The following is a 13,466-nucleotide window of genomic DNA, read 5'->3' on the forward strand; positions in this document are numbered from 1 at the left end:
CTCCTCCCATAGAGTGCTGCATATGGAGCCATACCTATAGACGACTGAAAGCTGTTGTTATAGGTAAACTCCACTAATGGCAGTCTAGTCTCCCAAGATCCTCGAAAATCGATAACACAAGCTCTCAAAAGATCCTTTAGAATCTGGATCACTCTCTCGGACTGACCATCTGTCTGGGGATGAAAAGCTGTACTGAACAAAAGTCTAGTCCCCAAAGCTGTGTGCAGACTCTTCCAAAACGCTGAGGTGAACCTCGGATCTCTGTCTGACACGATAGACACTGGTATGCCATGCAGTCTAACAATCTCTCTGATGTAAAGCTCTGCATACTGTGTCAAGGTGTAAGTAGTCTTTACCGGCAAGAAATGAGCTGACTTGGTGAGTCTATCCACAATCACCCAAATCGTTGTACACCCTCTGGTACTCCTCGGTAAGCCAACCACAAAGTCCATCGTAATATTCTCCCATTTCCATTCCGGAATAGGGAGAGGTCTAAGAAGTCCTGCTGGACGCTGATGCTCTTCTTTGACTTGCTGACAAGTCAAGCACTCTGACACCACTCTCCCGATGTCACTCTTCATCCCGGGCCACCAATACAATATCTGTAAGTCTCGGTACATCTTCGTACTTCCGGGGTGAATGGAGTACGGAGATGCATGAGCCTCTGCTAGAATCTCGGCTCTCAACTGATCAACGTTCGGTACCCACATCCTCCCACGGTACTGAACGATGCCATCCTCCACTGTATACAAGAGATTACCTCTGGCCTCGTCTCTCTGTCTCCATCGCTGTAGCTCCTCATCAGTGGACTGTCCCTCTCTAATCCGATCTCGCAAAACTGGCTGCACCGTCAATACTGACAAGCTCAGTGCATGACCGCTCGGATAGCACTCCAACCCAAACCTCTGAATCTCGGTCTGTAGTGGTAACTGCACAGTCAAACATGTTACCACTGATGACTTCCGACTCAAAGCATCGGCCACTACATTAGCTTTACCCGGATGGTAGCTAATGTCACAATCATAGTCCTTCACCAACTCCAACCATCTGCGCTGTCTCATGTTCAACTCCTTATGTGTGAAGAAGTACTTGAGACTCTTGTGATCGGTGAAAATCTTGCACTTCTCGCCGTAAAGATAGTGCCTCCAGATTTTCAAAGCGAAGACCACTGCTGCCAACTCCAAGTCATGCGTCGGGTAGTTCTGCTCATGAATCTTCAACTGTCTCGACGCATACGCAATAACCTTACCACACTGCATAAGCACTGCGCCTAAACCAAGTTTAGACGCGTCGGTGTAAACCACTAACTCCTCGTGTGGTACTGTCATCGCTAACACTGGTGCTGTAGTGAGTGCTTCCTTCAGCTGATCGAAGCTCCTCTGACAGTCTGAACTCCATATAAACTTCGCATTCTTCTTGGTCAAGGAAGTCAAGGGTACTGCAATAGAGGAAAAACCCTTGATGAACTTCCTGTAGTATCCGGCCAAACCCAAGAAACTGCGAATCTCTGAAGCATTCTTCGGAATGCCCCAATTCTGCACTGCCTCTACCTTAGACTGATCGACTGCAACTCCATCTCTCGAAATAATGTGGCCAAGAAATGCCACCTGCTCAAGCCAAAACTCGCACTTGCTGAACTTGGCATACAACCGATGCTCCCTCAAAGTCTGCAATGCGGTCTGAAGGTGCTGTCTATGCTCCTCGATGCTCCTAGAATAGATCAAAATATCATCAATAAAGACTATGATGAACTGATCCAGATATGGCTGAAAGACTCGGTTCATGAGATCCATGAAAACCGCTGGAGCATTGGTCAACCCAAATGACATCACTAAGAACTCGTAATGCCCATATCGTGTCCGGAAAGCAGTATTGGACACATCTGCATCCCTAACACGCAACTGATGGTAACCAGATCGCAGATCGATCTTGGAGAACACTGAAGCTCCCTGCAACTGGTCAAACAAGTCCTCTATCCTCGGCAGTGGATACTTGTTCTTCACTGTGACTCTGTTAAGCTCTCGGTAATCGATGCACAGTCTCATACTGCCATCCTTCTTCTTCACAAACAACACCGGAGCTCCCCAAGGAGAAAAGCTAGGTCGAACAAAGCCTTTCTCTAACAACTCCTGTATCTGCTCCTTCAACTCTTTCATCTCGGTAGGAGCAAACCTGTACGGTGCCTTAGAGATAGGCACGGTGTCTGGCACTAAGTCAATACTGAACTCCACCTCTCTCACTGGTGGAATTCCTGCCACATCCTCCGGAAAGACATCCGGAAAGTCACGAACCACCTCTAACTCTGATAATGATCTGCTAGATGGCTCTGAAGTCGTGACAATACTCGCTAGAAACCCCTGGCAACCCCGTCTCAACAACTTCCTCGCCTGAATATAGGATATCACCTGAGGAATATCACTGCTCTGAGATGCATGAAAAGTGAACGGGTCACCCCCTGTAGGTCTCACTGACACTGATCTCCGACGAAAATCAATCGAAGCTCCATTGACTGTCAACCAGTCCATACCCAAAATAAGATCAAAACCACTCAAAGGCAAGACTACTACATCTGCTCGAATGGAGTGTCCCTGCAGCTCTAACTCCAGTCCTCGAATAACCTTCGAGGTAGACATAATCTGCCCTGACGGCATAGTAACATCATACCCACTGTCACTACTCTCAGGTGTGATGCCTACCCGCCGGATAAACTCCAGGGAGATAAACGAATGCGTAGCTCCTGAATCTAGCAACGCAAACGTGGAGTTGCCTCCAACTAGAATTCTCCCTGCACGCAGAAAATTCCCAACAGTTTCATACCACTTCTAATTTTTTTCCCAAACGAGTCACTACAAGTTCTTAATTCTAATCACAAGTAAAACATGCTTCCTATTCTAACATGCAGTTAAATGACCCAAATAACAAGAATTTCAAATTAAATACTAAATCTTTAACCAAAGGAGAATTTATTAAAATACTAGGGATAGGATGTACCGGTGATCAAGGAGGTGTCTGGATCGACCTCCTCAGCCTGCATCACGAACACCCTACCAGCGGTGTTCTTCTTCCTGGGGCAGTTAGCAATCTGATGCCCCGGCTCTCTGCAGTGGAAGCAAACTCCTGCTCCCAATAGGCAAGGTCCCGAATGCATCTTCTGGCACTTTGGGCAAATGGGATGAGCTATGGCATTAGGGGCCCCGCCCCTCTGCTGCTGCTGCGGCCTCTGCTGCTGTGGCCTCTGCTGCTGATTCGGGCCCTTAGCCGGCCCTGTATACTGCTTCTTCGCAGGTGGCTGCGAAGATGGTCGCTGATACCCTGTCTGCACAAACTGCCTCTTACCCTGCTGCTCTCTCTGGATCGCTCTCCGACCCTCCTCAGAACGCAAAGCCCTGCTGACTGCAGACTCATATGTAAACACGTCTGCCATGCGCACGTCATGCCTAATCTCAGCCTTCAGGCCCTCAACAAACTGTCGCAGCTTCTCCTGCGGACTATCAGCAATCATGGGCACAAAACTACAGCCCCTCTCAAACTGGCTTATGTACTCCACCACAGATCTGTCCCCCTGACGGAGACTCATGAACTCTCGGATCATGCGACTGCGCACATCCTCAGTGAAATATTTGGCGTAGAAGATACGCCTGAACTCAGCCCATGTCAGAGTAGGTAGATGGACTCCTCGTACTGCACCCTCCCACCATGAGGCTGCATCGCCTCGCATCATGTATGTAGCACAGCTCACCCTGTCGGCGTCTGTGATCCCCATATAGTCAAAAATGGACTCCAAAGATCGAATCCATCCCTCAGCCACCAACGGATCGGTGGTCCCCAGAAACTCTTTAGGCCCCTTCTTCTGGAACCTCTCGGCGACGTCCTCCTCGTGGGACAGTCTGGGCCGGGCTGCCTGCTGCTCCAGCAAGGCAGTAATACCCGCCATCATCGTGGCACTGGCCTGCTCCAGTGCTGTCATGGGGTGCTGCTGAGGTGGCGGTGGAGGTGGAGGTGGATGTGGAGGTCTCCCACGTCGATTCACCTGTCTGGGAGGCATTCTGCACCACCACATATTTATTTACGTAAATCGCCATGCATAACTAAGTGTTTTAAAATTAATGCTAACTTAAATTCTAGAAATTAAATCATGCTACAAACATTTAAAACTTACAGACCGGTAGCGTTGATTTCTGAGCTCGCATAGCAGTGAGGACCCCTCCGAGGACCGTGCTCTGATACCAACTGAAACGACCCTAACTCTATAATAAATAAATATGCGGAAATTTTTTTTTTTTTTTTTTTTTTATACTTACTAAATAAAATATGTACATATATGCCCATACATATATGCACCGGATAAAGATATTTAAAATGAATAATCAAATAAATACTTAAATAAAAATGCATTCTTAAAAATATAATAAATATCTGAGTCAAACATTAATTAAAATATACTGCATAAGTAAATAAAAGTTTGCATGCACTGAAAATATTAAATAAATATTCTAGACCCTCAATCACTGAAAATAATAAAAATGTATCATGCTGACAAGAACAATAACAGGCATAGCGACTCAGAATATTTCACGGTCACGGGGCCACTGCATGCATGCTCATACGTCCTCGCCTCCGGTGGGTACAATGTCATCCTCAACGTACTCACCTGCACCATACCAGTGTAGTGAGCCTAGAGGCCCAACATGCTAACATAACAAGGGTTTAAAATAATTTAAACCAATTTAATACTAATACATACGTATACATGAATGAGCATGCTTAAAAATTACATAACATAACTTACTTAAATAAACATAATACATAACATAATACATAACATTATTGAGCAATTTATTTTCTAACATAGCATGGTTGTATCCGTAGTGTAACCTTAAATCATACATTAAATACTGATCAGCGTGGAAACCTACGTACGTGGCCGGTGACGAATCACCTCTTAAATTGGCAGTAAACTGCCCTTCAATCATATGGGGACGAATCCCCCTTAAATTGTCACACTACTTCAACTTCCAACATAAAATATTTTTATTGCTCAACTTAAACATTAAATCATGCATAAAATATTATTTCATGAATGCATGTACTTGAATAAAATGCGTGTCCATCATATATTTAATTTAATTTCTTACTAACATATAAATATTAAAATAACTTAAATGCATATAAATAATTAAATATATATTCAGGACACATGCAAATTTTCTCATGGATGGTCCTGGACTGCTGGCCCTACACACAAGCCCATTAACTTAAATCTGGCCCATTAACATACTTAAGCCCATTATTTCAAACTTTAAGCCCAAATAATTATTCTAAGCCCAATTAAATTAATAAAGCCCATTAAAATTACACTAAGCCCAATAACACTTAAACTGGCCCATTGGGCCCAAAAACCCAAAGACTGGCCCATTAACTTTTATGGGCCCAAAAGCCCATAAAATAAATGGACTAACTTAATTAAAATTTTAAAAGTCCAAATAAAATTATTTGGGAGTCCAAATAATTTTATTCAATTTATTTGACTCAAAAACACATAAATTTGTAAAATACTTTAAAAATAAAATACTCGAGCCCGGCCCACCAAACTCGGACCCGGACTCACTAACCCGACCCACTACCTAACCGACCCAACCCGGACCACTCAGACCCGACCCAGACCCCTAACCTAGCCCAACCCGATCCCCCCCTCTCCCATAGCCTCTCGGCCGTGAGCAGCAGGCCCTCTTGGCCTGCTGCCGGCCGGCTCCGGCCGCCCCTGGCCGGAGCGCCGCCGCCCGGACGTAGCCCACGTCCGGGAGGACCTAGCCTGACCAGGCCCCAGCCCCATGCACGACCAAACCAAGTTCCCGAAGCCACCCCTTCCGAAACCCTAAACTGTGACCTCCTGGGGCCGATTTGATGTAGCTCGGTCATAGCTCCCTTTCCAGCCTGAACCGTCCGACTCCAACCGACCCGAAGGCTCCCTAGGACCCTCTTGACCCCACCCTCAGCCCTGAACCAGTCCATGACATCAAACAAAATCGTGAACCATGGATATGCACGCAAACCACAAAACTTCAACCGATTTTTCTGAAAAGTAATGAAAGAAATTCGATGTCTACACATTCCATATAATATACCACTGATATCGTACGAAAAATGGGAAAGAAACATGCCTTTCACCGATTTATGGAGTTTAGAAGCGTGTACGACGGACTTCGGGACGACGGGACGACGACGGGGTGTCTTGGCTGCTTGGAACCTTCGAAAAAACTATGGAGTCACCTTGGCTTGAGGAAGAAGATGAAGATGAAGATGGAGAATGGGGGTGGTGTCGGCTGATGCTTGGGAAGGAGGAAGGGGTCGGCTAGTAGGTTTAGGTTTTAGTTTAATTAGGAAATAGGGTAATTAATTATATAATTAAGGATATAACATATATATAAAATATAACTTAATTAAAATTCTAAAAGAAACCTTTAAAATCTGAAACATAAAATAAAATCTCGAAATATAATTTTAGGGGAATTTTAAAAATAGTAAAAAGTCAATATTTTGGCTAATTTTTGAATAAAAAGGACTCCTAAAATTATATAAAATTAAATACTTAAAATTTTGAGATAATAAAACTCAAAATAATATTTTAAGGCTCTAATAAGGCTCATAAAATAATTTGGGTGGAAAGTTGTCATCTCGTTCGTCCACGGTCCCGTCTACGCGATCAAATAATAAAAATACTAAAAAATCATAAAAATCACTAATTATGGGTTAAATGCTTAAAAATAAATTAAATCATGCATAAATAATTCACATAATTATTTAACCCATAAATCATAAATTTAAATAATTAAATATCCTAATTATGCAGGCGGATTTATGTAATTAAAAATACCGGGTGTTACAACTCCTTTTTCACATATTGTCTATTTCTGACAACGTTTCTAATGAGAAGTTGAGAAAATTTTTCTGTGACTTCATCAAATGCTCGATCGTGAATTATTCTGGCTCATGCTAGAAATTATGTCTTACTAATTTTCTCTTAAAATGACAAAATATGCCAACAAACAAAAAAACATGGGCGAAGTGGAATCGCCAGAGGCTTCCAAAGGGGATTGTGCACTTTTGGCCAAACAAAATCTAGTCCAGATATTATTATGTTATTTCTGCTTCATAATTCTTTTGCGGACGAAATGGGACACCATTTTTTTGGGGGTTCGAATACTCTTTTTTCACATATTGTCTAATTCTGACAACGTTTCTAATGAGTAGTTGAAAAAAGTTTTCTGGGACTTCGTCTAATGCTCGATCGTGAATTATTCTGGCTCCTGCTGGAAATTATGTCTTACTAATTTTCTCTTAAAATGACAGAACATGCCAACAAACAAAAAAACATGGGAGAAGTGAAATCGCCAGAGGCTTCCAAAGAGAGAATAAAAGGATTGTGCACTTTTGGCCAAACAAAATCTAGTCCAGATATTATTATGTTATTTCTGCTTCAGAATTCTTTTGCGGACGAAATGGGATACCATTTTTTTGGGTGTTCGAATACTCCTTTTTCACATATTGTCTATTTCTGACAACGTTTCTATTGAGTAGTTGAGAAAATTTTTCTGTGACTTCGTCTAATGCTCGATCGTGAATTATTTTGGCTAATGCTGGAAATTATGTGTGGGGACCTCGGGTTGCTAATCTCATCTTAAGATAATTAATGATTAATAAAATAATTAATCAAACAATAAATTAATATTAAAACCAAGAGCTAAATTTTTTTTAAAAATGCAGCACCTCCCTCGATCGGACAAACTCACCCGATCGAGCGAGCTTGAAAATCAATTTCTTGGGTCTGCATCAATTTTGGCCTCGCTCGATCAGATGAACTCACCCGATCGAGCGAGCCCAAAAGCTCGATTCTCTGTTTTGAAAATTTAAAGGCCTCGCTCGATCGGTGGAGTTCACCCGATCGAGCGGGCTCCTCTGCTTCAGAATTCTGCAGAATCATTTTGGCTGTCAACTTTGGAAACTCAATCTCAATCCTCAAAAACCAACTCAAATCATGGTTTATAAAATCTCAAACATGCATTTATACATGTAACAAGGCTCGAGCATCAATTCATGCATTTCTTACATCAAATTAATAGCTCAAAAAGTACAAAACTACAAGTTATTCAACATATCATAAACAAACTTCAAATCTCAAGTTTCTTGCTAAGTTTGATGTTATCTATCTACCATTCTTCAGCTTAAACCCAAGTCCACACTTGCTACATCTCTCTCCCGAGCTATCAATGTCGTCTTTGATTAGCTCATGCCCCATCTGTTGCCATGCACACATACAAAACAAAGCAACATCCGGATAAACTCCGGTAAGAATATAATTCCCAGTATAATCAACATATAAAGCGTTAAATAAATCATATCAACTCTAATCATAATCGACTCAACAGTAGAGTAAATAACGCATATATCGATCAAGAATTGATTCATAAAACGTCGTTGCCATCAAGATTCGTAACCGATCTTGATATGAATATCCATCTATCGTAGTCATCCTTGACTAAAAAATAAGGTCGTCTCAGACCTCGGCATAGAATAAATTCAATATCATATCATCATCGTATCGACTCAAACTCAAAGATCCACTACCTGAGATGGATCGACAACATCAAAATCAAATCAAAACAATAAACAAGTATGTGGTTTTGGCGGGACAACTCAAGAAGCTTCATTCTCGAGTTTCAAATCCCTGACTTGCGATGTCGTCATATACCTTCGTATTTTCTCTGTTTTGAACGCTTCAAATCTGAAACATAACATCAAAACATTCATGTCAAACTTCATTCAATCTTATCATTTCATAACCAATTCAAAATCATCATTCATCTTCAACCAAATTCACTTCAAACCTCAACTTCTTCTTCTTCGGTTCGAATTCAAAGCTCTTGATTCGTTAGCCTTCAAAACTAATCTGAAATTGAAGAATAAAATTGCTACAACATCAATAACATCTCAAAGAAGATCTCAGCTCAGTCATAGCCTATCAAAACGGTCTCAAAACATGAATTGACGACGTAGCGATTGAAAATCGGTAACCGACGAAATATCAAAACCATTTCCAACTTCAATACAATTCATACGCATATTCAAATCAGCAAAACATCATCATACTCCTCATATCAGCATCTATAATCATCTAATATAAGCTGGAATTCATGATTAAGTACAAATAAGATAAACTCTTGGATTCGGTTTCGATATCGGAATGTATAAACGTTGAAGAACACATACATAACATAAATTTCTGATATCTACCAGATTTTGATCTTCAAAACATGCCGAAATAAATCAAGACTTACATCAAATCGAACTCATCTTCGCAAGTATTCCGGAACTTTTTTCGGAATCAAAATCGGGCGAGCGGATCAAAGTTACGATGATTTGAACGGAAATCAAAAGAAAAGGGAAGGTTCGGCTTCTTTCTGCTCAAAATTTCTGAATTCCAAAGGAAATCTGATAGTTACACGTATTCAAGCTAATAAATCAATTAAAATCGGATATGTATTGACATAATTGCAAATTAGTCCCTGAAACTTCGTAAATTGCAATTCAGTCATCGGCCTTCTTTTTAATTAAAATTTCAATCCTAAATAATTTAAAAATATTAGAATTTAAATCCAAACTCTAAATATTCCCAAATTAAATATCTTCGGATTAAAATTAAAAAGATACTTTGCACTTTAGCCCTTGAAACTTCAATACTTACAAATCAGTCCCTGATCAGGTTGCATTTTCGAATTAAATCCTATTTAATTCCCGAAACTTGGAATTTAAATGTTAAATCCCATAAATATTCAAATAAAATATTTAATCTTTTAATTTAAAAATTCCCGTAATTTAAATCTCAAAATTCATAAATTCTCAAATTAAATATTTTCGGCTCGGAAATTAAATCTATAATTTCCATAAATTCTCAAATCACTATTTGCCCAAACTATGGAATTTAAATCTCAAATTTCATAATTAATAACTTAATATTTTATGGGTCTTACATTATGTCTTAATAATTTTCTCTTAAAATGACAGAATATGCCAAGAAACAAAAAAACATGGGCGAAGTGGAATCGCCAGAGGCTTCCAAAGGGAGAAAAAAAGGATTGTGCACTTTTTCTAGTCTAGATATGATTATGTTATTTGTGCTTCAGAATTCTTTTGCGGACGAAATGGGACACCATTTTTTTGGGGGTTCGAATACTCCTTTTTCACATATTGTCTATTTCTGACAACGTTTCTAATGAGTAGTTGAGAAAATTTTTCTGTGACTTCGTCTAATGCTCGATCGTGAATTATTCTGGCTCCTGCTGGAAATTATGTCTTACTAATTTTCTCTTAAAATGACAGAACATGCCAACAAACAAAAAAACAAGGGCGAAGTGAAATCGCCAGAGGCTTCCAAAGAGAGAATAAAAGGATTGTGCACTTTTGGCCAACCAAAATCTAGTCCAAATATTATTATGTTATTTCAGCTTCAGAATTCTTTGGCGGACGAAATGGGACACCAATTTATTGGGGGTTCGAATACTCCTTTTTCACATATTGTCTATTTCTGACAACGTTTCTAATGAGTAGTTGAGAAAATTTTTCTGTGACTTCGTCTAATTCTCGATCATGAACTATTCTGGCTCCTGCTGGAAATTATGTCTTACTAATTTTCTCTTAAAATGACAGAATATGCCAAGAAACAAAAAAACATGGATGAAGTGGAATCGCCAGAGGCTTCCAAAGGGAGAAGAAAAGGATTGTGCACTTTTGGCCAAACAAAATCTAGTCCAGATATTATTATGTTATTTCTGCTTCAGAATTATTTTGCGGACGAAATGGGACACCATTTTTTTCGAATACTTCTTTTTCACATATTGTCTATTTCTGACAACGTTTCTAATGAGTAGTTGAGAAAATTTTTCTGTTACTTCGTCTAATGCTTGATCGTGAATTATTCTGGCTCCTGTTGGAAATTATGTGTAAGGTCCAAAAATCCACTAAATCGCTCATGATGATTTTAAGATGATTTTTGTGATGTTGTGAGTTTAAATTATTTCTAAGTTATGAATTATTAATATGATTTCATGTCTACATATATTTTATTTTAACAATTTTGAGTAAGTTTAAGGTTTCAGGTTGAGTTTGATTCTGGACTCACGGAACGAGGCTAACCAATGAACGATGTGATATAGTATATTTTTATGAGAGTTTTAAGTATAATATTGATATGCTTATTATGTATGAGTCGGGGGATAGTACTTTTATCAGGCGAGTCGGGACGGGTGACTAACTACAATTTAGAGATGAACACACATTACATATTTAATGATCATTATCATATCTATCTACCCGCTTCCCCACCCCATTACTTCCCATGTTCCCTTGTCCCTTGACTCTCACTTCTTCACTATCCTCTACTGATTCCTTCCCCCTTCTCTTCATTCTATCATCTTCTCTTCTTGTTTCTTTATTGAACCTTCACGATTCTTCAAGATAGTCACAAGCCAAAATTCCAAATTTCGTTCTTGGTCTGGTTAGCTCGTTGCCAAGAATCCGAATCAACTCCGTCTTCATTTCAAGGCAAGTACAAATTTAAAATATTTTGAAACCCATTCAAGATATTATATATTTTGATATGAATTTATGTATGTTGAGATATGTATGCATGATTTTCATGAATTTCAAGAGCATGAAGTTATGATTTTACGATATCGTGAAGCGTAGTTGTTCTTGTCAAGTTCTTGAGTTTGATTCAAGAGTCTCATATTTCTTTTAAGTTTTGAAGAGTTATTGTAGTTTTGATGAAGGTTATTTCAAGTATTGTAGTGTGAAAAATATGATTTTTATGATTTAGAAGTATTGGAGTTAACTTTTAAGTAAAAACTTTGAAATGAGACATGTGTTCGGTAGCACCAGATTAGAGGCACTTGTTACCATTTTGATGATTAAGACTAGTTTACTAATCCAAATGATATGAGGCCAATTTTATTTGAAAGATACCTCATTTATCTAAAACTTTCATGTTTTTTGTTTTTACAAAATCATTTTGGAAAATTGGCCAAAATTGCCCCGAAGTGTGTCAAGTGGTTTGAATTTTCGGTAGTGACATATCTCGGGAGAATGAGCATAACTTTTTCTGAAAACTTCAATTGAAGTGAGGTTTTCGGCATTAGAAATTCAAGATCAAGAGCTACAACTTTTATGTTTACCACTTTTTCAAATTCTGACTGAAAAATAGAGTTTCAGAGCGAGCAAGAAGACCCATTTTCACAGGTCATGCGCGCCCGCGCCGAGAAGTGGAGCGGCCGCGCCGGGCCTTCGAAATTCAAGTTTTTTTATGTTATTTTAGGGTCCTAATTTCATGGTTATGATCTTTTAAGACTTATAAAATATTTTTAAGAGTTCCTATGCAAAAATTTCAAGTTTAAAGGTCAAGAACGGAGAGAACGACTTATGTGGACCGATTACGTTATGTGATGCATGTACATGTTTAAGTTTCATTCATGAAACCTATGTTCAGTATGAAAGTATGATTTTTAATCATCTATGACCTGTATAAATTTATTGAGTAAAGTTTTATGTTCATGAAGTTATAGTTATGACTGAAATTATGATGTTTCAATTATGTTTCACAATGAATGACATGTTATGATAACACAATGAAAAGATAATGGAATGATGTGATGAATGATGTATGATGAAGCATAAAGGAATTTGATGTCTTATGTGTTTTTGTGGTGGCAAATACGGGATTGGTACTTCAGGATGGGCGCCGGAGGAACCTTTCCAAATCAACGGGACTGACACTTCGGGATAAGCTCCGGAGGGGTCTTTCCAATTATGAGTTAAGCTATGGAAAGACACGGGACTGACACTTCGGGATAAGCTCCGAAGGGGCCTTTCCAATTACTTGTTGATCAACATGAATGATGAGATCAGGACTATCAGACGGTTGCCACAAATTTCACATAATTCATCAATTAAGAATGAGTTTATGTTTATCTTCATGTTTATATTACGTCATATTATATTCAAAAGAAATTTTAAAACTCATGATTTGTGTTGCATATTCTTGCTGAGTCTTTAGACTCACTATGCTTGAATGGTGCAGGTAATGAGGATGACAACTATGGATACTTCGATGAGTTTGATATCGGACATGAGAAGGAGCCAAGAGTCGAGCCGGCGAAAGATGCATGAGTGTGTTTGTGTTGAATTTAAGGAAACTGAATATTATTATGTTTGAGTGAAGAAAACAAATTTTTATATTTGGAATTATTGTGACTTGGTTTGTAAACTATTCGAAATGTTTTAAGTAAGGTTTGATGTATGCATGCATCTTTAAAAAATGCTCTTTTCCGCGTTTATATTAAGGTCATATTAGAGGAGTAATGTCCTCATTGTTTGAGGGTGTTACATTATGTCTTACTAATTTTCTCTTAAAATGA

This window comes from Henckelia pumila, unplaced genomic scaffold (genome assembly GCF_033568475.1).
Source record: "Henckelia pumila isolate YLH828 unplaced genomic scaffold, ASM3356847v2 CTG_549, whole genome shotgun sequence".
NCBI classification, from domain to species: domain Eukaryota; kingdom Viridiplantae; phylum Streptophyta; class Magnoliopsida; order Lamiales; family Gesneriaceae; genus Henckelia; species Henckelia pumila.